This window comes from Symphalangus syndactylus, chromosome 15, assembly GCF_028878055.3.
Source record: "Symphalangus syndactylus isolate Jambi chromosome 15, NHGRI_mSymSyn1-v2.1_pri, whole genome shotgun sequence".
Classification (NCBI taxonomy): domain Eukaryota; kingdom Metazoa; phylum Chordata; class Mammalia; order Primates; family Hylobatidae; genus Symphalangus; species Symphalangus syndactylus.
The window spans coordinates 78,513,757-78,539,368 of record NC_072437.2 but is presented as its reverse complement, the minus strand read 5'-3'; the positions used below and the strand labels follow the sequence as shown (position 1 = coordinate 78,539,368).

Genomic DNA, 25,612 nt, shown 5'->3' with positions numbered 1-25,612 from the left:
TAGAAACCCCATTGGTATGCTTCTCTCTTTATATGAGTAATTTAGATAGTAATAATTTTTTTAAAAACCCAGTGGAAAGTGGCAATATTTTATGTATTCTCTGGCAGAAAATTCCCTGTGGGTTCTAGGACTCTGATCACTTGTAAGAGATAAAGTTGGGAAATGTTGAGGAAAACCAATAGGTAAGCAAATAACCTCAATAAAGGTTACAGTTCCTATTGTGGCAGATTCTACAGAGACTGCAGAGTTGCAAAGGTGGGAATGTTCAGAGTACAGCATGTATTTTGATGTAACCTGATCCTAGGGTGGAAGGGGAAGCTTGGCATAAGAACAAGCTGGAAAAGTTGGTAGGCATCAGCTCTTGAAGGTCTTATATGCCGTCAAGGAGTTTGGACTTTTTGATTTTTTTTTACATACAATGTGAATTCATTGAGAATTTTAAAATAGGGATTTGACAAAATTGGATTTGTTTTATTGAGACCCTTCTGGATGTACTGACAGTGCAAGATTGTGGCAGCAAGAACATTTAAAGGGATGTGTTGTTGTAGTCCAGACAGTGATAGAATGTGGTTCTCAACAGGGGGAGTAGTTATAGAATTGATGAGGAAGAAACAGATAAGTCAGTTAAATTGATCTGGACCTATAATTGTATGTTTGGAGATGAGGGAGCTGTAGGGAGTATGACTAAAGCGATTTCCCGTCTCTTGCTTGGATGTTGTGTTAGAGTACAGGCCAAACTTCCATATCGAAGAGGCCCTGGAATGTAAGGTAGAAACCTTTTTGTACACATTCAGTCCAGAAGTGAACAGCCAAGTGTTGCAGACTAGTTCTGCCCCATGGGGTTGTTCACAGGCCCAAGTTCTTTTATCGTTTATCCTCCCAACCCCCAGTGAGTTGTCTGTCCTCATGAGCAAAGCACATTCACCAGAATTGTATCTGTGTTTTCAGCCTGTGAAAAAGGGGAAAGAGGAAATGGAAGGCAAAAAATCTTTTCATTTTAAAGGACTTTTACATCACTTTTGCTATTTTCTTTATTGGGGAGAACTTAATCATATCGCCATGCCCAGTTGCAAGATGAACTGGGAAATATTGTCACTAAATGGATGTGCCTCGCTAAAACTCACAGATCTCTATTAATAAATAGTGTTAATAAATGAATATATTTTAATATAAACATGTTCAGTTTTCTGTATTCAAATGCAGGTGGTTCACAATGTCATGCAGGCGTTATTATTATCATGGTCATTTCAGAGATCCCTACAATTATCCTTCCACAATAAATTCACAGCCAAAAGTTAAATTTCATATCATGCCGAATAATGACTTTTTAATAAACAAATGGGCCCCTGCATACCTTTAACACGGAGAGACACAAACATGCCTCATATTTTTGCTATTAGGTCTAGTATTCCTAGGAGTGGCAGAAATTAAGCCTCCAAGGTGCCCAGAGTTCTCTCCCTTAATCCCTAAACTTTTTCCTCCCCTTGTCTTCTCCTCTGGGAATTTACTGGCTTAGCCTTCTCACTTATCCTATATCCCAAAAGCTCTATTACTAAAAGGAAGGAGAATGGATGAGGGCACAATTAGCAATCTCCGTCACAGTTGACTAAATGGATGGTGCTGCTGTTTAATGGATTTGGGAACACGGGAGTCTTGATTTGGAGACATTAGTAGATGTATTTGGTGTCCCATATCACAGGCCTTTGGCCCACCTCTGATTTAAGCTGTAGCTATGGCAGCAGGGAAAGGTTGATATAGACGGAGATGAATTTCTGGGTATGGCTTTGGACTTCAGGTAGCTTATACCTCTAATGTTTTCTTTCTTTGAATTAGAATGCAAGAATTTCTGCTCAAAGGGGAGCCGCATGGGCAAGGATGCTTGAAGAGAGGGTGAACCTACTAACTGGTAAGCTTCCTGAGATCAGGGGATAAGGTTTATTTCTTCTTTATAGCCCTCATAACACTAATCAAAGAGCCTTGAACAGAGTTGAAAAAACATTTAATATTGGAAGTGTTACTGTAAAATAGAACTGCTCATATTCTAGATCTTAACAATATAAGATACATATAATATAAATTTATGTTTTTACATAATCCTTTAGTGGCTTGAATTTCTGCATATTGTTCTTCATCATAAATTGATTCTTAATTTTTTGTCAGTTAGAATCATGAATATTACAGCCCAATTTTCTTTTTTTTTTTTTTTTTTTTTAATTGAGACAGAGTCTCACTCTGTTGCCCAGGCTGGTGTCTAGTGGTGCGATCACAGCTCACTGAAGCCTCAACCTCCCTGGTAGAGCCCAGTTTTCTTATATAAACCCAAGGAGCTTTAAATAATTTACCAAGGCTTGTACTGCTAGCTATTCATAAAACTGGAATTAGAACTGTGTTTCCTATCTCTTAAAGCACTTTCTAGTACACACTCTTGCCTGCTGAGTAGCACTACCTCAAACAGGACTCAGAAAGTAAAATCACTATTGTTGTTCTTTTTTTTTTTTTTGTATTTTTTGTAGAGACAGGATTTTACCATGTTGCTCAGGCTAGTCTTGAACTCCTAAGCTCAAGGGATCAGCCTGCCTTGGCCTTCCAAAGTGCTGGGATTATGGGCGTGAGCCACCACGCCTGGACTGTTGTTCTGCTTGAGATTTATTTGGTCCTCCAGTCTAGTCCTGATGCACCTTAGGGCACGTGGTCTGGAATTTCTGACTCCTTACTCAGAACTCTGAATCAAGAGAGGGCCCAACTAAAAGTCATGTTTGAACAATGGAAAGAGTGTGAAAAATTGGCTTTAATTGAAAACAAAACCCAGCCAAACCCTTTAGTGATGATAAGTTTTAAAGTATTAAAACACAGTATTATTTTTATTATTATATTATGCTTATATTTTGGTATTCTATTTAGTATTTTTTTTTATATTTTATTTTGACCATGTCAGTTCAGATAATCTCAATGACAGCATATAGCTAATTTAATAAATATTAAATTATTTTTATATTTAAATTCACAGTTATGATATAATTATATCAAGGTAATAATAAGATGTACGTTCCCAAATACCACCTATGTTCTGTGTATTCACTGAATAAGAATTGAATGAATGCTTAAGGAGCAATAAAATCATTTCTAAATCTAAACAATTTGCACAGTATGACAGTAAAAATTTAAAGATATCACATCATATTTATTTCAAAATGCAATCTAAATTTTTCAAAAGCCTTTGTGCGTTTAGTATCATGAGATATTTACTTATAGCTGGAATCAACCTTAAAGTTACCATGCTAATAATAACGCTTGAGATCTCTGAAATACCAAGGACTCTTAATACCTGTGTAGCCAGTTCACAATTTTCTAAGAACTTAAGTCCTCTCTTTTTCTCATGTCAGCTCTGTTTGTTAATGTTAAAGAAGGGAGAAATGTTGGGAGGCCAAGGTGGGTGGATTGCCTGAGGTCAGGAGTTCGAGACTAGCCTGGGCAACATGATGAAACCCCGTCTCTACTAAAATACAAAAAATTAGCCGGGTGTGGTGGCGTGCGCCTGTAGTCCTTGCTACTCGGGAGGCTGAGACAGGAGAATTGCCTGAACCCGGGAGGAGGACGTTGCAGTGTGCCAAGATCACGCCACTGCACTCCAGCCTGGGCGACAGAGTGAGACTCCATCTCCAAAAAAAAAAAAAAAAAGAAGGGAGAAATGACAGAAAACTAGAATCAGCCAACTGTACAACTTGTCAGGAAACCCAGAAGATTTGGAGAAAGGGGAGGCATACCCTAGTGTTTAAAATGAGATCTGTGGAGGTGAGGCTTTAATGGATTTCATATCTTTTTGATGAAGACATACTAATAATATATCTAAAACAAGAATTCCTCTAAATATGTAAAGTCCTCAAATCTTACCAAAGATAAAACATCTTATCAACATAGAAGGGTTCCATTTTGCCTTGAAAGTAAATATGACAAAATTAAGTTGAAGTCTTTGGAATAGCATGCTGGGGACACATTTTATGAGCAGTACCTTGAAATTTCTTCAGATTAGATATTAGACACCAGAATATGCCACTTTTAGGCTGAGCACGGTGGCTTATGCCTGTAATCCCAGCAACTTTGGGAGGCCTAGGCAGGATTGCTTGAGGCCAGGCATTCACGATAAGCCTCGGTAAAATAGTGAGACCCTGCCTCTACAAAATAAAAATTAAAAAAAAAATTAGGTGTGGTTGTGCATGCCTGTTGTCCTAGCTACTTGGGAGGCTAAGGAGAGATGATCACTTGAGCCCATGAGTTTGAGGTTGCAATGAGCTATGATCATGCCATTGCATTCCCACCTGAGTGGCAGAGTGAGACCCTGTCTCTAAAATATCTATATCTATATATATATATATTTATGAATTTTTTTTAGTTATATGAGGGATAAGAAATATACCATATTCAGTTTTAACTCAGTTCTATCATGTTCCAAGCATCTTGGTGGAGCTTTGTCTTGTTTAGCTTATTACAGAATCATTCATGCCTATACTTGTTGAAACACCTATGATTCTGCAATTCTATTTTAAATGAATCACATATATGAATGTTTTAGGAAGGGGTACCTCACAAAAGTTAGGCTACAGAGCATTTTCTGTGCCTGAATCATTTTTGCAGTGGTATATGGAGTAATCTACTTATCTGCCCTTCTATTAAAGCCCACCTCATTAGCCATAATAATCTATTCAGAACTTAGTTGCTCACTCAGTTCTTGTGCTGTCTTTTTTTTTTTTTTTTTGAGACAGAGTCTCGCTCTGTCGCCCAGGCTGGAGTGCAGTGGCGTGATCTTGGCTCACTGCAAGCTCTGCCTCCCGGGTTCACGCCATTCTCCTGCCTCAGCCTCCCGAGTAGCTGGGACTACAGGCGCCCACTACCACGCCCAGCTAATTTTTTGCATTTTTAGTAGAGACGGGGTTTCGCCATGTTGGCCAGGATGGTCTCGATCTCTTGACCTTGTGATCCACCCGCCTCAGCCTCCCAAAGTGCTGGGATTACAGGCGTGAGCCAACGCGCCCAGACTCTTGTGCTGTCTTAATCAGCGTATCCTAGTATTAATATATTCAAGATATATTTACAGTATCATTTTATGTGTTTATAAAAACCTCAAAACAGCTGCCAGAGAATATTTTGAATTGCTTCTCTCAACTATGTAATATAATTTTCCTTATATAATTTCTATTATGACCTATGATACTCCTTTTTCTGTTTTATAAACAAAAATTTGAGATTATTGTAAATTCAGATGCAGTTGTAAGAAATAATACAGAGAGATCCTGTATATCCTTCACTTGTTTTTCCCAATGGTAACACTTTGCACAACTATAGTAAAATATCACAACCAAGAAAATGACATTGATACAAATCATTAAAATTCACATTCTACCACTTTTACATGCATGCGTTTGGTGTGTGTATATTTAAATCTATGAAGTTTATTAACATGTAGATTCATGAGAACTTCAACACAGTCAAGATATAAAATAGTTCTATTACAAATATCCCTTGTGCCATGTTTTTTTTTTTTTTTTTTTTTTTTTAGACAGAGTTTCACTCTTGTTGCCCAGGCTGGAGTGCAATGGGGCGATCTCGGCTCACCGCAACCTCCACCTCCTGGGTTCAAGTGATTCTCCTGCCTCAGCCTCCCGAGTAGCTGGGATTACAGGCATGCTCCACCACGCCCGGCTAATTTTGTATTTTCAGTAGAGACAGAGTTTCTCCGTGTTGGTCAGGCTGGTCTCAAATTTCCAACCTCAGGTGATCCGCCCGCCTTGGCCTCCCAAAGTGCTGAGATTATAGGCGTGAGCCACTGTGACCAGCCAGTGCCTTGCTTTTATAGCCACAGGCTTTCCCTCCTCATCTCCCTAGTCAACCCCTCATCTGTAATTCATCTCTGTAATTTTGTCATTTTAAATTTGTTATATAGGGTGGGCATGGTGACTTATGCCTGTAATCCCAGTGCTTTGGAAGGTTGAGGCAGGTGGATCATGTGTGGTCAGGAGTTTCAAACCAGCCTGGGTAACATAGCAAGACCCCAACTCTACAAAAAATTTTTAAAATTAGCCAGGTGTGGTGGCTGTAGTTCTAGCTACTCGGGAGGTTGAGACAGAAGGATCACTTGAGCCCAGGAGTTTGAGGTTACAGTGAGCTATGATTGTGCTGCTGCACTCCAGCCTGGGCGACAGAGCAAGACCCTGTCTCAAAGAAAAAAAAGTTATATAAATGGAATCATACTGTATTTAACCTTTCGAGATCATGTTTTCACTCAGCATAATTCTCTTGAGATTTATCCAAGTTATCGTGTATATCAGTAGACATTCCGAATGGTACAGTAATGTCGCACCGAAAATCTGCTCCTCCATAAAAGCAATGAGGACATTAGCAAAAGCTGTTGACATAAACTTATTAGAATTGTGGAAATTAACTAAAGGCTTGCCACATTCCAAGGAATGTTTACCTAAGAAAAACAGCTGAATCTCAGTAAGAACAGAAAGCCTATGGTGTTTTAACTTGCTCTAATCCTATATACCTCTCCCCAGCTCCATGGAAGCCTTGAAACTCGACAGCTTCACATTTATAGTAGTTGTGGAAAGTACAGCTTAGCAGCCACTGGAGAGAAAAGCACAGATTTGAAGCCCAAAAAGGCTCATTCCCAGAGAATTACCACGAGTTGACCTAACATCTCACTGAAAATCTCCATAATCAGGACTTCTTTTAATTTGACCTATTTCAGAGTACACTCTGCATACAGCTTGATGTACAGGGCATTTATTTTTTGAAAAACAATCAGTAGTTCAACAAAAGAAATTAGACTTAACCAAAATTAAACTTTTGTGCTTCAAATTATAACATCAACACACATAATGTGAGTGAAAAAAAGTAAAAAAACAACTCACACTGGGAGAAAATATTTGCAAATCATATATCTGAGAAGCGACATGTGTCTAGAATATGTAAAGAACTGATACAATTCAATAATAAAAAGACAAATGACCCAACTGAAAAATTGAGAAAAGATTTGAACAGACATTGCTTCAAACAAGACAGACAAATGACCAACAAGCACATGAAAAGATACTCAACACATTAGGGAAATGCGAATGAAACCACAACGAAATACCACTTTACAACTCCTTGGATGGCTATAATAAAAAACAAAAGCGGATCCTTTTGTAGTTTATAAGCGTGATGACTGGGGTTTCATGTGCATGTGTGAAATGTGCCTTCCCCAAGCCTTGTTATGACCTCATTGGAACATTACCCCTTTGACATGAAAATTCAAAAAAAGACAAAAGCAAGGATGGCAAGGATGTGGAAAAACTGAAATCCTCATACCTACTGGTAGGAGTGTAAAATGGTACAATGGCTTTGGAAAACAGTTTTCTGTTCCTCAGAAAGTTAACAGAGATACCATATGACCCAGCAATTCCACTCCTAGGTACATAACCAGGAGAACTGGAAACATATGTACAGAAAAAACTGGTACACTAATGTTCATAGCAGCATTATTCATAACCAACAAAAAGGAGAAAAAACCCGAATGCTCATCAACTGACAAATAGATGAGCAAAAGGTCAATATCAGTGCAATGGAATCTTATTTATCCATAAAAAAATAGAGTTCTGATGCATGCTATAACAGAGATGACTCTTGAGCATATTAAGCTAAAGAAGCCAGAAACAGAAGGAAACATATTGTATGATTCCATTTATATGAGAGATCCAGAATCAGCAAATCCATAGAGACAGAGAATAGATTAAGGGTTGCTTAGGTCTGGGGCGTGAACATATGGACAATAAGGTGGAAATGGGGAGTAACTGCTAATAGATATGGAGATTCTTTTGGGAGTAATGACAGTGTTTTGGAATTACTGGTGATTTTTGCACAATTATCTAAGTAGTGTTTGTATTGTCAGTGTTCTAAAAACAACTGAACTGTAAGCTTTAAAAAGATGAACTTTATGGTATGTGAATTATATCTCAATAAAGCTTTTATTCTTAAAAAAAAAGTTCATTTCCTTTTTATTGCCAGAGTATTCCATGGTATGTATATAACACAGTTTGTTTAATCATTCATCCACTGAAGGACATTTGGTTTTATTTGCTTGTTTCCAGTTTTTGGCTATTATGAATAAAGCTGAAATAAAACAATACTTTTTTTTTTTTCTGTCGCCCAGGCTGGAGTGCAGTGACGCAATCTCGGCTCACTGCAACCTCTGCCTCCTGGGTTATAGCGATTGCCCTGCCTCAGCCCCTCGAGTAGCTGGGACTACAGTCATGTGCCACCACGCTCGACTAATTTTTGTATTTTTAGTAGAGACAGGGTTTCACCATGTTGGCCAGGCTGGTCTCGAACTCCTGACCTCAGGTGACCCGCTTGCCTTGGCCTCCCGGCCTCCCAAAGTGTTGGGATTATAGGTGTGAGCCACCACACCCGGCCCAAAACAATACTGTTTTAAAACACACAAATAACTCTTATTTTAATGTTGAATCCTCCTAATTCAAGAATTCTGGGAATTAACGTGTTAAACCCTTCTAGTAAAAAATGATCATGCTTCAGTTAGCAGTTTCTTCCCTTAAGTTATTTTTACTAATAAAGACTGTAAGACTCCATTCTTTTTTCCCTTCACTTTACTAGAGCTCATATAGCCTTAAAGGCAAGATTTATGACATGACCAGGTGCTTCTCCATGTCCCATACTGGAGCAACCCTTCTCTGCTTGTTCAGTATCAGAGAACAATGCCTTCTCTACCGAAGGGCCTTAAACATGCTGAAATTATTCCGTTTATCTTTTTTTTTTTAAACTGTTTATTATTGGTCTTCTCCATTAGATTGTTCACTCCATCACAGGAGGGACCACGTCTATTTCACCAGTTCCTAGCATGGTGCCAGGCATGGAGTCAGTGCTCATGAAAGAAATAAATGAATGTATTTGGTTCTTGTTTGAATTCATATGACAAACACTTGCATCTGTAGCTCTCGTCATTTAGTGAGTTCTCCAGCTTTCAGGGAGAGCTGTTATTACACCATTGTTTTTCTGGTTGTTATAGCAACCCACTGGCCTCTAAAACTACAAGTTAATTCTGATGCGCTTATTTTCCCAGACAACAAAACAGTATTGTCAATTATGAAATAATGTTATTATAAATCATGTTTCTTACACTATTGAGGGACGCTGAGAGGTTTTCTTATCTTTTATGAAGATGGCAGAGAATCAGCAAAGCAACAAATCTATTTGAACCCATAAATGCTAGGAAACAAAACCAAAACAGTAGGACACACATATTCACTCCCAACTCTGTTTAATTTCTTTCAAATTCTCTAACCTTTCCACAAGCATCTGTAAATTCGACTGGGTTTGTCTGTCCAAGTTGTTAGGGAAGTTTTGAAAGGTGATTGTTACAAAACAAAGAACTCTGAAGAGCTCTGTTACAGTCTAAGTATTTCCTCTATTTTTCCTCATTGCTGGTTGCTTAAATTTCATGTCAAATTAGCAAATGATAATAGTATAAAAATTGAGATTTCTACAGAAAAGGTCCAGTATAAGGTACTTTCCCAACTTTTCCCACCTCCTATCCCCTCACATTGTAGGTACAGAAACTGAGAAGAGTTTTATCCAACTGGATTAGTCATTCTAAGGGTTACTTGTATATTACACTGCATTTTCTCTTCTGTAGGTTTTGGTCACAAGCACTACTAAGAGTCACGTTCCTGGCCAGGCGTGGTGGCTCACACCTGTAATTCCAACACTTTGGGAGGCTGAGGAGGGTGGATCACGAGGTCAGGAGTTCAAGACCAGCCTGGCCAAGATGGTGAAACCCCGTCTCTACTAAAAATACAAAAATTAGCCAGGCGTGGTGGCAGGTGCCTGTAATCCCAGCTACTCGGTAGGCTGAGGCAGAAAAGTGCTTGAACGTGGGAGGTGGAAGTTGCAGTGAGCCGACATCACGCCACTCCATTCCAGCCTGGGTGACAGAGCGAGACTCCGTCTCAAAAAAAAAAAAAAGTCATGTTCCACGGCCTATCCTGGAATATGCCAGCTCCAAGATATATCTTATAATAAATATTTCACTACACCTTCCCCTATGCAGTTCTGAATGCTTTTCTCATAAACAGGGTTGTGATACCCACCAGTTAACAGTCCCATGACCTTATGGTTATGGCTTTGACATTATAATGGCTTTGACATTATAAAAGCAGTATCTACTTCAATACATTCAGCCATCTTCACAAATATACAGTGGGGACACTGTCAAGAGAACAATAAGGAAGGGCATTATAGAGTGCAGTGTCAATACTGCAGATTTTCAGATGGGCATGGTGGTGTGCATCCATAATTCCAGCTACTCAAGAGGCTGAGGTGGGAGGATCACATGAGCCCAGAAGTTCAAGTCCAGTCTGGGCAACATAGCGAGATCCTGTTTCTAAAAATAAGATTGAAGATTTTGGTGTCATAACTCCTGCTGTATTTTGATTTATGTATTTGTAAGAACTTCATTTTAATCATATAAAAGTCTCCAAGCTTATTTATGTATGTATGTACTTTTGCTTATTGTGAACCTGTCTTTGGACTTTTCTATTCTTTCAAATAAACACTGAATAATATACAACCCTAAGTCATATATCAAACCTTTCAGACATTTAAACCTAGATATCTGCCTACTGTTAAAAATTGAAAATGAAAAAAAATATTGATGATGACTCAATGAAATAGAAGATTTGCCAGGGGAGAATCAGATGTCCAGCCACACAGGTCTGGTAACAATTTCTTGGTAGAGTGACCATGTTCCAGGTTTATTTCTCTGCTTTAGAAGTTTAGATATTCAGGTATTGCTACCCTTGATGTGATGGGGTTTGGGTACTGAATCAGGTTAACCTGTTGTAGGAAGTCAGGGACCCCGAATGGAGGGACAGGCTGAAGCCATGGCAGAAGAACATAAATTGTGAAGATTTCATGGACATTTTTTAGTTCCCCAAATTAATACTTTTATAATTTCTTACGCCTGTCTTTACTGCAATATCTGAACATAAATTGTGAAAATTTCATGGACATTTATCACTTCCCTAATCAATACTCTTATGATTTCCTACGCCTGTCTTTACTTTAATCTCTTAATCCCATCATCTTCGTAAGCTGAGGATGTATGTCTTCTTAGGACCCTGTGATGACTGCGTTAACTGCACAAATTGTTCGTAAAGCATGTGTGTTTAAACAATATGAAATGTGGGCACCTTGAAAAAAGAACAGGATAACAGCGATGTTCAGAATCCATTAGGTCTGACTACCTGAGAGCTGGATGGAACAGAGCCATATTTCTCTTCTTACAAAAGCGAATAGGAGAAATATCGCTGAATTCTTTGTCTCAGCAAGGAACAGCCCTGAGAAAGAGAATGCATTCCCAGGGATAGGTCTCTAAAATGGCCACTCTGGGAGTGTCTGTCTTATACAGTTGAAGATAAGGGATGAAATAAGCCCCAGTCTCCCGTAGCCCTCCCAGGCCTATTAGGACAAGGAAATTCGTGCCTAGTAAATTTTAGTCAGACTGGTTGTCTGCTCTCAAACCCTGTTTCCTGGTAAGATGTTATCAATGACAATGCATGCTCGAAACTTCATTAGCAATTTTAATTTTGCGCCAGTCCTGTGATCTCGCTCTGCCCCCATTTGCCTTGTGATATTTTATTGCCTTGTGAAGCATGTGATCTCTGTGACCCATACCCTATTCATACACTCCCTCCTCTTTGAAAATCACTAATAAAACTTGCTGGTTTTGTGGCTTGAGGGGCATCACGGAACCTGCCGACATGTGATGTCTCCCCCGGACACCCTGCTTTAAAATTTCTCTCTGTTGTACTCTTTCCCTTTATTTCTCAGACTGGCTGACACTTAGGGAAAATAGAAAAGAATCTACGTTGAATTACCAGCGGCTGGTTCCCCCGATATTAACTGAAATCAATAAGAATCAAATATACAAAAAATATGATACTGATATATTAATTTATAATTATAAAATATAACTTTCACATCAATTAGCTAGATACTGGTGATCCCTGATTAGCACATATTCCTGTGGCCTAATTTTCATGAGAGATGAATTACTGTCAGAAGCTTGCTTGGTGGACATGGACATAGAATTCACAGAGCAATTTGGATGATCTTAATGACCATTGTCAAGGTGGTGTGAGAAGCAGGTTCATTTGTCTTCACTGTAGGGGGAGACCCAAATGGACAGTTTTTCTGGACAGAGCCAGATCTAAAGGTCCATAATTGCATGGCCAAGTCTTTCCTAGGCTTCTGTGCTGGAGCTCCTCCTATCCTCCTCTGGTTGCTACATACTTTCTTGTACTCTTTTTTTTCTTTGCATTATTTCTGTGGTTATATCATTTCTTCAATCAGATTAATATAAAGTGGAACCCATTTTTCCTTTTCAAGATTACATATCTCAGCTAGGCACAGTGGCTCATGCTTGCAATCCCAGCATTTTAAGAGTCTAAGGCAGGAGGATCACATGAGGGTAGGAGTGCAAGACCAGCCTGGGCAATACAGCAAGACTCCATGTCTATAACAAAACTTAAAATTAGCCGGGCATGGTGGTGCATGCCTGTAGTCCCAACTAGTCTGGAGGCTGAGGTGGAAGAATCTCTTGATCCCAGGAAGTACAGATTACACTGAGCTATGATTCCATCACTGCTCTCCAGTTTGGGCAACAGAGCAAGACTCTGTCTCTAGAAGAAAAAAAAGATTACATATCTGCTCTGATTTGTATTTATTTTCTTTGGAAATGAATTTTTTAAAGGCTGTCATACATATTCCAATGTTTAATTTTGTGTGTATTTGGTGGGGATCTGCATGTGCCTCTGGCCTCCATGTACTACTGTGTCTTTATTTATTTATTTATTTATTTTGAGACAGAGTTTCACTCTTGTTGCCCAGGCTGGTGTGCAATGGGGTGATCTCAGCTCACCGCAACGTCTGCCTCCTGGGTTCAAGCAATTCTCCTGCCTGAGCCTCCCGAGTAGCTGGGATTATAGGCATGCACCACCATGCCCGGCTAATTTTGTATTTTTAGTAGAAACAGGTTTTCTCCATGTTGGTCAGGCTGATCTCGAACTCCCGACCTCAGGTGATCCTCTCACCTCGGCCTTCCAAAGTGCTGGGATTATAGGCGTGAGCCACCACGCCCAGCCTTACTGTGTCTTTAAACTGTCAGCATATCATTAACTATGTATCACTGGTGTGGACGTCTAAGTATTGTTCATTTTTATGAAATGACAATGTGCAGAGAGCACAGGAAAAGACATTTATGATGTGTTTATGATGAATTTCATAGATTTGCGGATGATCAACTATGTTATTTTTATTATAAATGTAATGAAATATTGAACATAATTTCTACTATAATATCATATATTACTTTCCAGATTTCATTTTGCTCAGTATTTCTCAAAGACTCTTAAGTTTCAGATGAGGATATTTTATTTAAAAAAAGAACTCAAGGAAAACAGATATGTGAGGCATTGCACCAAGTCGAACAATTCAGTAATGGATTCTGTCCTATACTTCTCATGCTTGGAACATGTAATTATTGAATGATTAACTAATATGCTCAGCTCTATATTAAATGGAAATCCTAAAACACACTGTTGGTAGAAAAGTGTAAACCAAAAATTATTATTTTTGTAGAAATGCAGTAATTGTGCAAATCTCAGCAAAATATATTTTCAGAGATCTTAGTTTCATTAAAATAATGTAAGATAGCATATAATACAATGTTTAGCATAAACTAGATGATCAAAAAATATTACTGTCTCCTAATATTACAAAGAAAATGTCCAACATATAATAAAAAGCATCAGTCATACCAAGAACCAAGAAAGTCACAACTTGAATGAGAAAAAGACAATCAACTGATACCAATACAGATGAATCAGGTATTGGAATTATTTGACAAGCACTTCAAAACAGCCTTCATAAAAAAATGCTTTAATAGCCTATTAAAAATTCTCTAAAAACGATGGGAAAAAAAAGTGAAAAATCTCAGCAAATAAATTGAAGTAATAAAAAAGAACTAAGTGCAACCTATAACGCTGAAAAACAGAACTAGGTGTGGTGGCATGCCCCTGTGTCCTAGCTATTCAGGAGCCTGATGCAGGAGGATCATTTTAACCCAGGAGTTTGAAACTGTAGTGTACTATAATCATGCCTGTGAATAGCCACCGCACTCCAGCCTGGGCAACATAGTGAGACCTCATCTCTAAAACAAAAACAAAACCAAAAGATAAACTAGCAGAAATAAAACAGCAATAGTAGAATGGACAAAACAGAGGATAGCATCAGTCTTTCAGGACAATCAGTGGAATTCACTTAAATTGAACAACAGAGGGAAAAATAGAGGAAAAAATGAACAGAGGCTCAGAGACTTGTAAGATAATAACAAAATAGCCAACATTTGCATCACCAAAGTTCCATGAGAGTGGTGGTGGAAGAGAGTGAAACTGAAGGAGTACTTGAAAAAATATTTGCTGAAACTTCCCAAATTTGTTGAAAAACAGAAAACTACAGATTCAAGAATCTGAGCAAATCCCAACAGGTTAAACCCAAAGAAATCCACTCCAAGACACATCAAAATTAACTTCTTGGCCAGGTGCAGTGGCTCACACCTGTAATCCCAGCACTTTGGGAGGCCAAGGCGGGCAGATCACGAGTTCAGGAGATCAAGACCATCCTGGCTAACACGGTGAAACCCCGTCTCTACTAAAAATACAAAAAATTAGTCAGGCATGGTGGCGGGTTCCTGTAGTCCCAGCTCCTCGGGAGGCTGAGGCAGGAGAATGGCATGAACCCAGGAGGCGGAGCTTGCAGTGAGCCGAGATCCCGCCACCGCACTCCAGCCTTGGCAACAGAGCGAGACTCCACCTCAAAAAAAAAAAAAAAAAAAAAAAAATTACTTTTTAAAGAAAAGATCTTAAAAACCAAAGAAAAATGACACATTTTCTGTAGGGTAATATATATTTGAATGACAATTTCTCATCTGAAACCATGGAGACCAGAAGGAAGTAGCACAGCTATTTTTTTTTTTTAAACAAAGTGGGTCTCACTCTGTCACTCAGGCTGGAGTGAAGTGGCTCAATCATGCCTCACTGCAGCCTTCAACTTCTGGGCTCAAGTGATCCTCCCACCTCAGCTTCCTGAGTAGCTGGGACTACAGGTGAGCACCCATGCCCAACTAAGTTTCCTTCTCCCCCTCCCTGCGATGGGATCTTGCTATGTTGCACAGGCTGGCCTCAAACTCCTGGCCTTAAATGATTTTCCCACCTTGGACTGTGGACTCACTGGGATTACAGGCCTGAGCCACCTCACCCAGCTAGTACAGCATTTTTTAATTGCTAAAAGAAAATAACTTTCTACTGAAAAGTTCACATTTACCAAAATTATTCTCTGGAATGAATTCTCAGATGGATGAAAAATAAAATAATTTGTTGTTTGCAGACTTATCCTTAAAGATTGGCTACAGAAAGTTCTTTAAATAGAAAATAAATGATCAAATATCTCAGAGGATTAGGAAGGAAAAAGGAACAACAGAAAGAGCAGAAATACAAACATATACAAAAGCATGTTTTATAAATCATACAATGGTATGTTTCATAAACCATGAATTTTATAAATCATATTTGATTATTGAAACAAAAATTATAGGCCAGGCACGGTGGCTCACCCCTATAATCCCAGCACTTTGGGAGGCTGAGGCAGGTGGATTACCTGAGATCAGGGTTCGAGACCAACCTGACCAACTTGGTGAAACCCCATCTCTACTAAAAAAACACAAAATTAGCCTGGCATGATGGCACATCCCTGTAATCCCAGCTACTCGAGGAGGCTGAAGCAGGAGAATTGCTTGAACCTGAGAGGCACAGATTGCAGTGAGCTGTGATTGCACCACTGCACTCCAGCCTGTGCAACAAGAGCAAAACTCCAACTCAAAAAAAAAAAAAATTTATAGGAATTAGTCCGAGTGGAGCAAGCGAGCGAGCTGAGTGGCTGCATGGTCACATCTCAGAAACCAGTAGCACTTGCAGCATGGCTGACCAACTGACTGAAAGGCAGATTGCAGAATTCAAAGAAGCTTGTTCACTATTTGACAAAGATGGTGATGGAACTATAACAACAAGGAATCAGGAACTGTAATGAGGTCTCTTAGGCAGAGTCCCACAGAAGCAGAGTTACAGGACATGATTAATGAAGTAGATGCTGATGGTAATGGCACAGTTGACTTCCCTGAATTTCTGACAATGATGGCAAGAAAAACGAAAGACATAGACAGTGAAGAAGAAATTAGAGATGCATTCTGTGTGTTTGGTAAGGATGGCAATGGCTATATTAGTGCAATAGAACTTCACCATGTGATGAAAAACCTTGGAGACAACTTAACAGATGATGAGGTTGATGAAATGATCAGGTAACCAGATATTGATGGTGATGGTCAAGTGATCTATGAAGAGTTTGTACAAATGATAACAGCAAAGTGAACAACTTATACAGAATGTGTTAAATTTCTTGTACAAAATTGTTTATTTTCCTTTTCTTTGTTTGTAACTTATCTGTAAAAGGTTTCTCCCTACTGTTAAAAAATATGCATGTGGTGGGGCTCGGTGGCTCATGCCTGTAATCCCAGCACTTTGGGAGGCCGAGGTGGGCGGATCACGAGGTCAGGAGTTCGAGACCAGCCTGGCCAATATGGTGAAAGTCCATCTCTACTAAAAATACAAAAACTAGCCGGGCATGGTAGTGGGCACCTGTAGTCCCAGCTACTCAGGAGGCTGAGACAGGAGAATCGCTTGAACCCAGGAGGTGGAGGTTGCAGTGAGCCGAGATCGTGCCACTGCACTCCAGCCTAGGAAGCAGAGCAAGACTCCATCTCAAAAAAAAATTTTTTTTAAATAGATAGATAAATAAATAAATAAATAAAAGCAAAAAAAAAAACCTACTAGAGTAGAGATGAAAGAGAGAGATAACACATGTTAATGAAAAGTTCAATTGACAAGGAAAACATAATGATCTCAAATGTGTATAAACCAAAAAACAGAGCCTTAAAATACATGAAGCAAAACTGATAGACTTAAATGGAAAAACAGACAACTCCACAATTATTATTGGAAAATGCAACATAATCTCTCAGCAAGTGACAAAGCTACTACACAGTAAATTCACGAGAATATAGAAAATCTGACTAATATAATCAACCAATCATGGAGTGACACATCACTCCACCCAATAAGCAGAGTACACTTTTTTTTTTCAATTGTTCATGGAAGATTCACCAAGATAGACCATGTCCTGAGCCATGAAACAACTTCAACACGTGCAAAATAAATGAAAGTATACGTAGCATGTTTTCTGATAATATTGGAATCAAACAGGTAATCAATAACAAAGACAACAGGAAACTCTAAACACACAGAAATTGAACAACATAAATTTTAAATCATTGCTGGGATAAAGAGGAAAATCTCAAGTTAAAAATGAACCTTAAGGAATATGAAAATACAACATACCAAAACATGTTGGATACAGCTAAAGGATTTTTGAGAGCAAAACTGTAGCACTAAATGTTTACATCAAACATGAGAAAAGGACTCAAATCAATCTAAGCTCCTACCACAAGGCACTAGAGAAAGCAGAGGAAAATAAACCCAAAGCAATCAAGAAGAAGGAGGTCAGGCTTGGTGGCTCACACCTATTATCCCAGCACTTAGGAAAGCCAAGGCAGGGAGGATCACTTGAGCCAGGATTTCAAGACCAGCTTGGGCAGCATAGCAAAACCTCATTTCTACAAAACATTTTAAAAATTAGGCATGGTGATGTGTCCTGTAGTCCCAGCTACTCTGAGATAGGAGAACTGCTTGAGCCCAGGAGTTAAAGACTGCAGTGAGCTATGATCACACCACTGCACTCCAGCCTGGGTGACACAGTGAGAGTCTCTCTTTCTTAAAAAAAGGAAGGAAATAATATAGAGATCAGAACAATAATTAATAAAATTAGAAATAAGAAATAGCAGAGGAGAAAAAATTAATGAAATAAAAGACTATTTCTTTCTTTTCTTTCTTCTTTTTTTTTTTTGAGATAGAGTCTCGCTCTGTCGCCCAGACTGGAATGGAGTGGCATGATCTTGGCTCACTGCAAGCTCCACCTCCCAGGTTCACGCCATTCTCCTGCCTCAGCCTCCTGAGTAGCTGGGACTACAGGCGCCCGCCACCATGCCTGGCTAATTTTTTGTATTTTTAATAGAGATGGGGTTTCACTGTGTTAGCCAGGATGGTCTTGATCTTCTGACTTCGTGATCAGCCCGCCTCGGCCTCCCAAAGTGCTGGGATTACAGGCATGAGCCACCACACCTGGCCTGTTTCTTTTTTAAATCAATAAAATGTATAAACTTCTTTCAAGAGTCACAAAAATTAAGAGAAAACAGGTATCACCAATATGAGGAATAAAACAGGGGATGTCACTTCATATCCTGTAGCCACTAAGATAATAAGAAAATATTACACAAAGTTTTATACTCTAAAATAGTTTTTTACTGAAAACTTAGAAGTAATGAAGCCTTTTGAGGAACCACAAACTACCAAACACAACCAAGATGAAACAGATAATTTAGGTAGCCATATATTAACCATTAAAGAAACTGAATTTATTTTTAAAAATCTCCTAAAAAATCCCAGGCCCAGATGGTTTCACTGGAGAATTCTACAAAATATTTAAAGAGATAACAATGCATTTTCACAATCTTTTCCAGAAAGATAGAACAGTCCCCAACTCATTGTGAGGCTAGTATCACCCGAATATCAAAACCAGTACAAAAAAATAAAAACAACAACAAAAAAACAAAAAACTACATACCAATAGCTTTCATGAACATAGATTCAAAGGTCCTCCACAAAATATTAGCAAACTGAATAAAATAACAAAACATTATGCACTGTGACTATCTTAATTCAGGCTGCTGTACAAGAATATCAAATGCTGGGTGGCATAAAGAACAAACATTTATTTCTCATAGTTCTGGAGGTTGGGAAATTCAAGATCAAAGTGTTAGAAGTTCCAGTGTCTGGGGAGAGCACTCTTCTGGGTTTACAGATCACCCTCTTCTCACTGTACCCTTTCATGGCTAAAAGAGATATAAACTCTCTCACGTTTTGTCTTATAAGGGCACTATTTCCATTCATGAGGGCTCCACCCTCATGACCTCCCAAAGGTCCTACCTCCTGACACTGGGGAGTTAGATTTTCAGCATATAAATTTTGAGGGGACACAAACATGCAGTTCATAGCCTTGACCAATAGGGATTTATTCCAGGCATCCAAGGCTAGTTCAACAGTTGAGAAATCAATGTAATCATCAGATCAACAAGTTAAAAAGGCATATGATCATATCAATTGACACAGATAAAGCATGTGACAAATTCCAACACACATTCATGGTTTTTAAAAAAGGGCAGGGTGCTGGCCAGGTGCAGTGGCTCACGCCTGTAATCCCAGAACTTTGGGAGGCCGAGGCAGGTGGATCACTTGAGGTCGAGAGTTTGAGACCAGCCTGGCCAACATGGTGAAACCCCATCTCTACTAAAAATACAAAAATTAGCCGGATATGGTGGTGTATGCCTGTAGTCCCAGCTACTCAGGAGGTTGAGGCAGAAGAATCGCTTGAACCCAGGAGGCAGAGGTTGCAGTGAGCCAAGATCACACCACTGCACTACAGCCTGGGAAACAGGGCGAGACTTTGTCAAAAAAAAAAAAAAGAAAGAAAGAAAGAAAAGGGTGTGGTGGGGGGTGGGAATGGTGGCTCATGCCTGCAGTGGCCCAATCTCGGCTCTCTGCAGCCTCTGACTGCCGGGTTTCAGCAATTCTCCTGCCTCAGCCTCCCGAGTAGCTGGGATTACAGGCATGTGCCACCACACCCAGCTAATTTTTTTATTTTTAGTAGAGATGGGGTTTCACCATGTTGGCCAGGCTGGTCTCAAACTCCTGACCTCATGATCCACCCGCCTCGGCCTCTCAAAGTGCTGGGATTACAGGTGTGAGCCACTGAGTCCGGCCTCCTATATCTTTATTTTCTAATTTCTTCTTTTTTTTTTAGACAGGTTCTCAATCTGTCAGCCAGGCTGGAGTGCAGTAGCACAATGACAGCTCACTGCAGCCTCAAACCCCTGGGCTCAAGTGATCCTCTGACCTCAGCCTCCCAAGTAGCTGGGACTACAGGTACACACCACCATGTTCTGCTAATTTTTTTTTTGTAGAAATGGGGGTCTTGCTATGTTGCCCAGGTTGGACTTGAACTCCTGGCCTCAAGTGATCCTCCTGCTTTGGCCTTCCAAATTACTGGGATTGCAGTTGTGAGCCCAGTCTGTACCCTATTGTTTCCTATGTTATTTGAGAGACAAATGTAGAAAACAGTAATTATAAAGTATGCTAATGGGCATACAATGTATAAAAGATGCAATTTGTGACAATAACAAAGCTGTATAGGAATAGATTTTGTGTATGCTACTAAAACTTAGTTGATACCAATTCAAACTGTATTTTTATATATTTAGGGTGTTTTTTGTAATTACCAGAGTACTCACAAAAAAAAATTAAAATATATACAGAAAAGACACTGAGGAAGGAATGAGAATGGTACACTTTAAAAAACATGAAAGACACAAACACAAAAGACAGTATTTGGGGAACAAAAAGTATATGAAACTTGTAGAAAACAATATCAAATGATAGAAGTAACTGCTTTCTTATCAGTCATCACTTTAAATGTTAAAAAATTAAACTCACCATTAAAAGGCAGAGATTGGCAGAATGGATTCAAAAAATACATTTTGAGTTCAAAGAGACAAATATATTGAAAGTAAAATATATTGAAATAAAATATATTGAAAGTAAAATAATGGAAAAAGATATTCCATGCAAATGGTAACAAAAGGAGAACTGGGGTGGCTATGCTAATATCAGTCCAAATAGACTTTAAAATGAGGGATATTATTATATATTCATAAAAGGGTCAATTCACTACCAAGATGTAACAATTATAAATATATATTCACCAAACAGCAGAGCCCCATAATATGTGAAGAAAACATTAATAGAAATAAAGGAGAATTAGTTCTACAATAATCATTGGAGATTTTAATAACCCACTTTCAATAATAGATAGAAGAAAACAAAAAAAAAGAGAAAAATAAAAAGAACATCAAAATAGCACATGAATAAGTAAATAGAGGACTTGAACACTGTAAATCAATTAGACCTACTAGACACATATAGAACACTCTACCAGCAGAGCAGAGTCCTCACTGTTCTCACACATGGAACATTCTACAGAACAGATCATACTTTAGGCCACAAAATAACTATAAATACATTTAAAATACTTAAGTCATAGAAAGTATCTTCTCTGACCACGATGAAGTGAAGCTAGAAATCAACAACCAATGGAAAATGGAAAATTCACAAATGTATGGAAATTAAACAACACACTCTTAAACAACCAATGGATCAAAGAAAAAAATCAACAAGGGAAATATGAAAGTACTATATAAATTAAATGCAAAACACAACCTACCAAAACTTACAGGACACAGCAAAAGCAGTGCTCATAGGGAAATCATAGTTGTAACTGCCTACATTAAAAAAGAAGAAAGATCACAAATCAATAACCTAACCCTATTCCTTAAAGAACAGGGGAAAAAGAAGAGTAAACTAAGGACAAAACTGATAGAAAGAACAGTCTCTTCAATAAAAGGTACAGGACAACTGGATATGCACATGCAAAAGAATGGAATTAGACCCCCATCTCATACCATATACAAAAATTAAGTTGCAATGATTGGCCAATGACCTAAATATAACAACTAAAACTATAAACTCTCAGAATAGTTAGGGGTAAATCTTCACAACTTTGAGTTTGGCCATGGAGTCTTAGATGTGACACTGAAAATACAAGCAACAAAATAAAAAATAAATTGGACTTTCTCAAAATTAAAAACTTTTGTTTGTCAAAGGATATTCTCAAGAAAGTGAAAAGACAACAACGGAATGGAAGAACATATTTGCAAATTATATATCTCATAAGGGTCTAACATCCAGAATATGTAAAGAATTCTTACAACTCAACAACAAAAAGACAACCCAATTTAAAAATGGGCAAAGGACTTAGACTTTTTCCAAAGATGATAAAGAAATGGACAACAAGTACATAAAAAGATGCTCAAGATCATTAGTCATTGGGGAAATGCAAATCAAAACCACAATGAAATACAGCTTCATACCCACTAGAAATGGGTATAATTATACAACTATGGCTATTAAAAAGGATGAGATGGGGAAATAGCAAGTGTTGGTGAAGATGTCGAGAAATTCAAACCTTTGTACATTCCTGGTGGGAATGTAAAATGGTTCAGCCTCTAAGGAAAACAATTTGTTAGTTCCTCAGTAAATTACATATAGAATTACCATATAACCCAGCAATTTCACTTCTAAGTATAAATCCCAAAGAATTGGCAACAGGTATTTTAACAAATACTTGTACACAAATGAATGTTCATAGCAGTCCTATTTGCAATAGCCAAAAGGAGGTGGAAACATCCCAAGTGTCCATCAATTGATGAGTGAAAAAAAACAAAATGTGGCATATTTATTCAATAGAATATTATTCAGCCATAAAAAGGAATGAAGTACTGATACACTCTATAACAAGGATTAACCTCAAAGGCAAATAAAATGTTCACTTCAAAATTGTTAATTTTACATTATGTGAAATTCACCTTAATCACCAATTCCACACAGTGGAATTTCACAGTGAGCAGGCCTATGCAAACCAACCACTAAAATTCCAAGGAAGCTGAAAATTCAAAGAAAGAGGCTTACACATCCAGTTTCTCAGGAAGAAACTTTCCTTCCTTCCTTCCTTCCTTCCTTCCTTCCTTCCTTCCTTCCTTCCTCCCTTCCTTTTCTTTTTCTCCTTCTCCTTCTCCTTCTTCTCTCTCTCTTTCTTGTTTTTTGAGACAGAGTCTCACTCGGTCACCAGGCTGGAGTGCAGTGGCATGATCTCAGCTCACTGCAACCTCCAATTCCCTAGTTCAAGCAATTCTCCTGCCTCAGCCTCCTGAGTAGCTGGGATTACAGGCATGAGCCACCACGCCCAGCTAATTTTTGTATTTTTTGTAGCGACAGGGTTGCACCATGTTGGCCAGAATGGTCTCGATCTCCTGACCTCATGATCCACCCGCCTCAGCCTCCCAAAATGCTGGGATTACAGGCGTGAGACACCATGCTCGGCCTCTTCTCTTGCCTTCTCTTCTCTTCTCTCTCTCTTTCTCTCTCTCTTTCTCTCTCTCTTTCTCTCTCTCTTTCTCTCTCTCTTTCTTTCCCTCCCTCCCTCCCTCCCTTCCTTCCCTCCTTCCTTCCTCTCTCTCTCTTTTCTTTCTCTCTTTCCTTACAGACAGGGTCTCACTCTGTCACCTAGGCTGGAGTGCAGTGGCATGATCACAGCTCACTGCACCCTTGAACTCCTGGCTCAAGCAATCCTCATGCCTCAGCCTCTGTAGCTAGGACTAGAGACATGTGTATCCATGCCCAGCTAACTTTTTTGTGTTTTGTAAAGGGAGGAGGGGGGTCTCACTATGTTGCTCAGGCTGGTCTTGAACTCCTGGCCTCAAGTGTTCCTCCTGCTTTGCCTCCCAAAGTGCTGGGATTACAGGCGTGAGCCACTGCACCTGACAGAAACATTTAATAGTGACTTATGAATAGAAACCATGTCTGTGTCTCAGGTAGTGTGGAGACAGGTTGGTGGATCCCCACGCCATTACACCCAGAACCAAGGCTTATATACCATGGGGAAAGGGTATATGTGATACAGAAGTGATGTGTAGGACAATTATTCAAGGGCAGGACTTAAGGTAAGTACATGATCTTACACAAGGAACAGTAAGCAAAACAATAAAAAAAAAACCTTAGAGGCCTTTTTGGAAATGGGGTTAATCAGAACTCAATATGGCAGATCAACATCCAAGATGGAGTTGCTTTAGCCCCTACACTCCATCCCTCTTAATCTCACACAACCTCCTCTTCTGGGCCTTTAGGGAAAGTGCTTGATATTGCGCAACTTTAGCAGCAGTGGGTTGGCAGGGAAAACAGATCAGACCCAGCAGCATTCCAAATTAGGGAGATTCACAGGCTTTGTTTTGTCATCTCTAGTCATTGGAATACCGTGACTTTGGTTTTCTTGGAAGAAGTAAAAGGAGAGATATATAACATTAATAATTTGAATAGTAGAAATATAATGCACACAAGGATTATAATCAAAAAGGGCATGAAGACAATTAAATCTGTTTTTCTTTAGAAATTTGTAGCCAGGAAATAATTCAGGATTCAGTTTGAATTATAGGCAAATAATAAAACTCAGAAACAATGATTAAGGCTACAGTCTAATAACTAGCATACTATAGTTTTCTTCTGAAACACAGTTTTTCTCAACAGTTTTCCCATTTCTACTAAGGATAAATCAAAGGTAGGACCAATTTACTTGTGAAATAAATTTAGTCTCGTTAACTTGACCTGACTATTTGCATCAAGCGAAGGGATTGGCCATATTGGCTCCTTTTAAGATGGCTTCACTGGGACACTTTTCATAAGGAATCTCAGATTAGACTTCTATAAGCCCTGAGGCTAACCAAGTCAAGGATTCACTATCCGATTGTGCCTGTCATACCTGTATGAATGGGTGTATTCCTCTCTTCTTGAGGCCCAAAAGTAACTCGAGGTTCCTGGGCCTGCCAGAAAGTGACATTTTTTACTTACCAGAGGTAGGCTGGCCTTTCCGTGGGGGTTTTATCAGCTCTACAACATCAACCTCATTTCCTCAAAGCAATGTGGTCATATCTGAAAATATGCCATTCCAGTCAAGGCCTTGATAAAAGAACCTGTGTCTCCAATTGTGTCCTGTTACAAAAGAAAACAGATTCTTACTGAACTTATGCAAATAACTGTATTCCCATATCATACGAATATATGAATAGTTTCCAATTTTGGAGATATCAGGTAGAGAGACAGGTAAATTTTGTTCACAATAGTATACTTTACAATTAGAGTAGCAGCCTTCCAAACAGGATATTGTCCTTTCACCTTGGAACTGCCATCCACAAACCAAGCAGCTCTTTGTCAGTCAGGTGAGAGCTGTTTATTGGGCACTGTAGAATCAAGCAACCCCTCACACAGTTTCAGAGTCAGTCCTAGGGAAAAAGAGACTCCCTGCTCATATCTCCTCCTTGCATTCTTCAAATAGCATGATCCTACACAAACCATTCCCATTTTATTAGTGGGACCCTTTTGGGTGCTGCTATCCTCATTAGAGTGTTTCTCTGATATTCAGACATTATTATTTTGGGTGTCAAGGCCATTTTATGCCCTTCAATCATAGCAGTAGCTTCAGCTAACATCCAATTACAAGGCAGCAAATACCCCCAAATGAAAATTCTCTAGTGAAGGTGCTCATAGACTTTTGCCATAAGCCCCAGTAAAAATTCTACAAAGAGCTATCCAGTGGATAATTTGTTCCCTAC

At 38.9% G+C, this 25,612-nt stretch overlaps 1 long non-coding RNA gene, 1 other non-coding gene and 1 pseudogene across 7 annotated transcripts in view; 2 read left to right on the top strand and 1 right to left on the bottom strand.

The window, feature by feature from the left end:
• LOC129464232 (uncharacterized) overlaps positions 1–25,612 on the bottom strand; it is a 149,779-nt gene that overhangs the window by 94,996 nt on the left and 29,171 nt on the right. For 4 of the 6 annotated variants that reach the window (XR_010116009.1, XR_010116010.1, XR_010116011.1 and 1 more), the window contains exon 2: positions 24,852–24,992. This is a non-coding gene — a long non-coding RNA (uncharacterized lncRNA). Of the gene's footprint in view, positions 1–13,346; positions 14,926–23,777; positions 24,276–24,851; positions 24,993–25,612 lie in introns of those variants that run through there. The other 2 variants (XR_010116006.1, XR_010116008.1) reach the window with 2 other exon arrangements.
• LOC129464274 (small nucleolar RNA U13) lies at positions 7,177–7,283 on the top strand. Its single transcript, XR_008651513.1, has one exon. It is a non-coding gene; the product is annotated as a small nucleolar RNA U13 (small nucleolar RNA).
• On the top strand, positions 16,036–16,638 carry LOC129464234 (calmodulin-1-like; annotated as a pseudogene).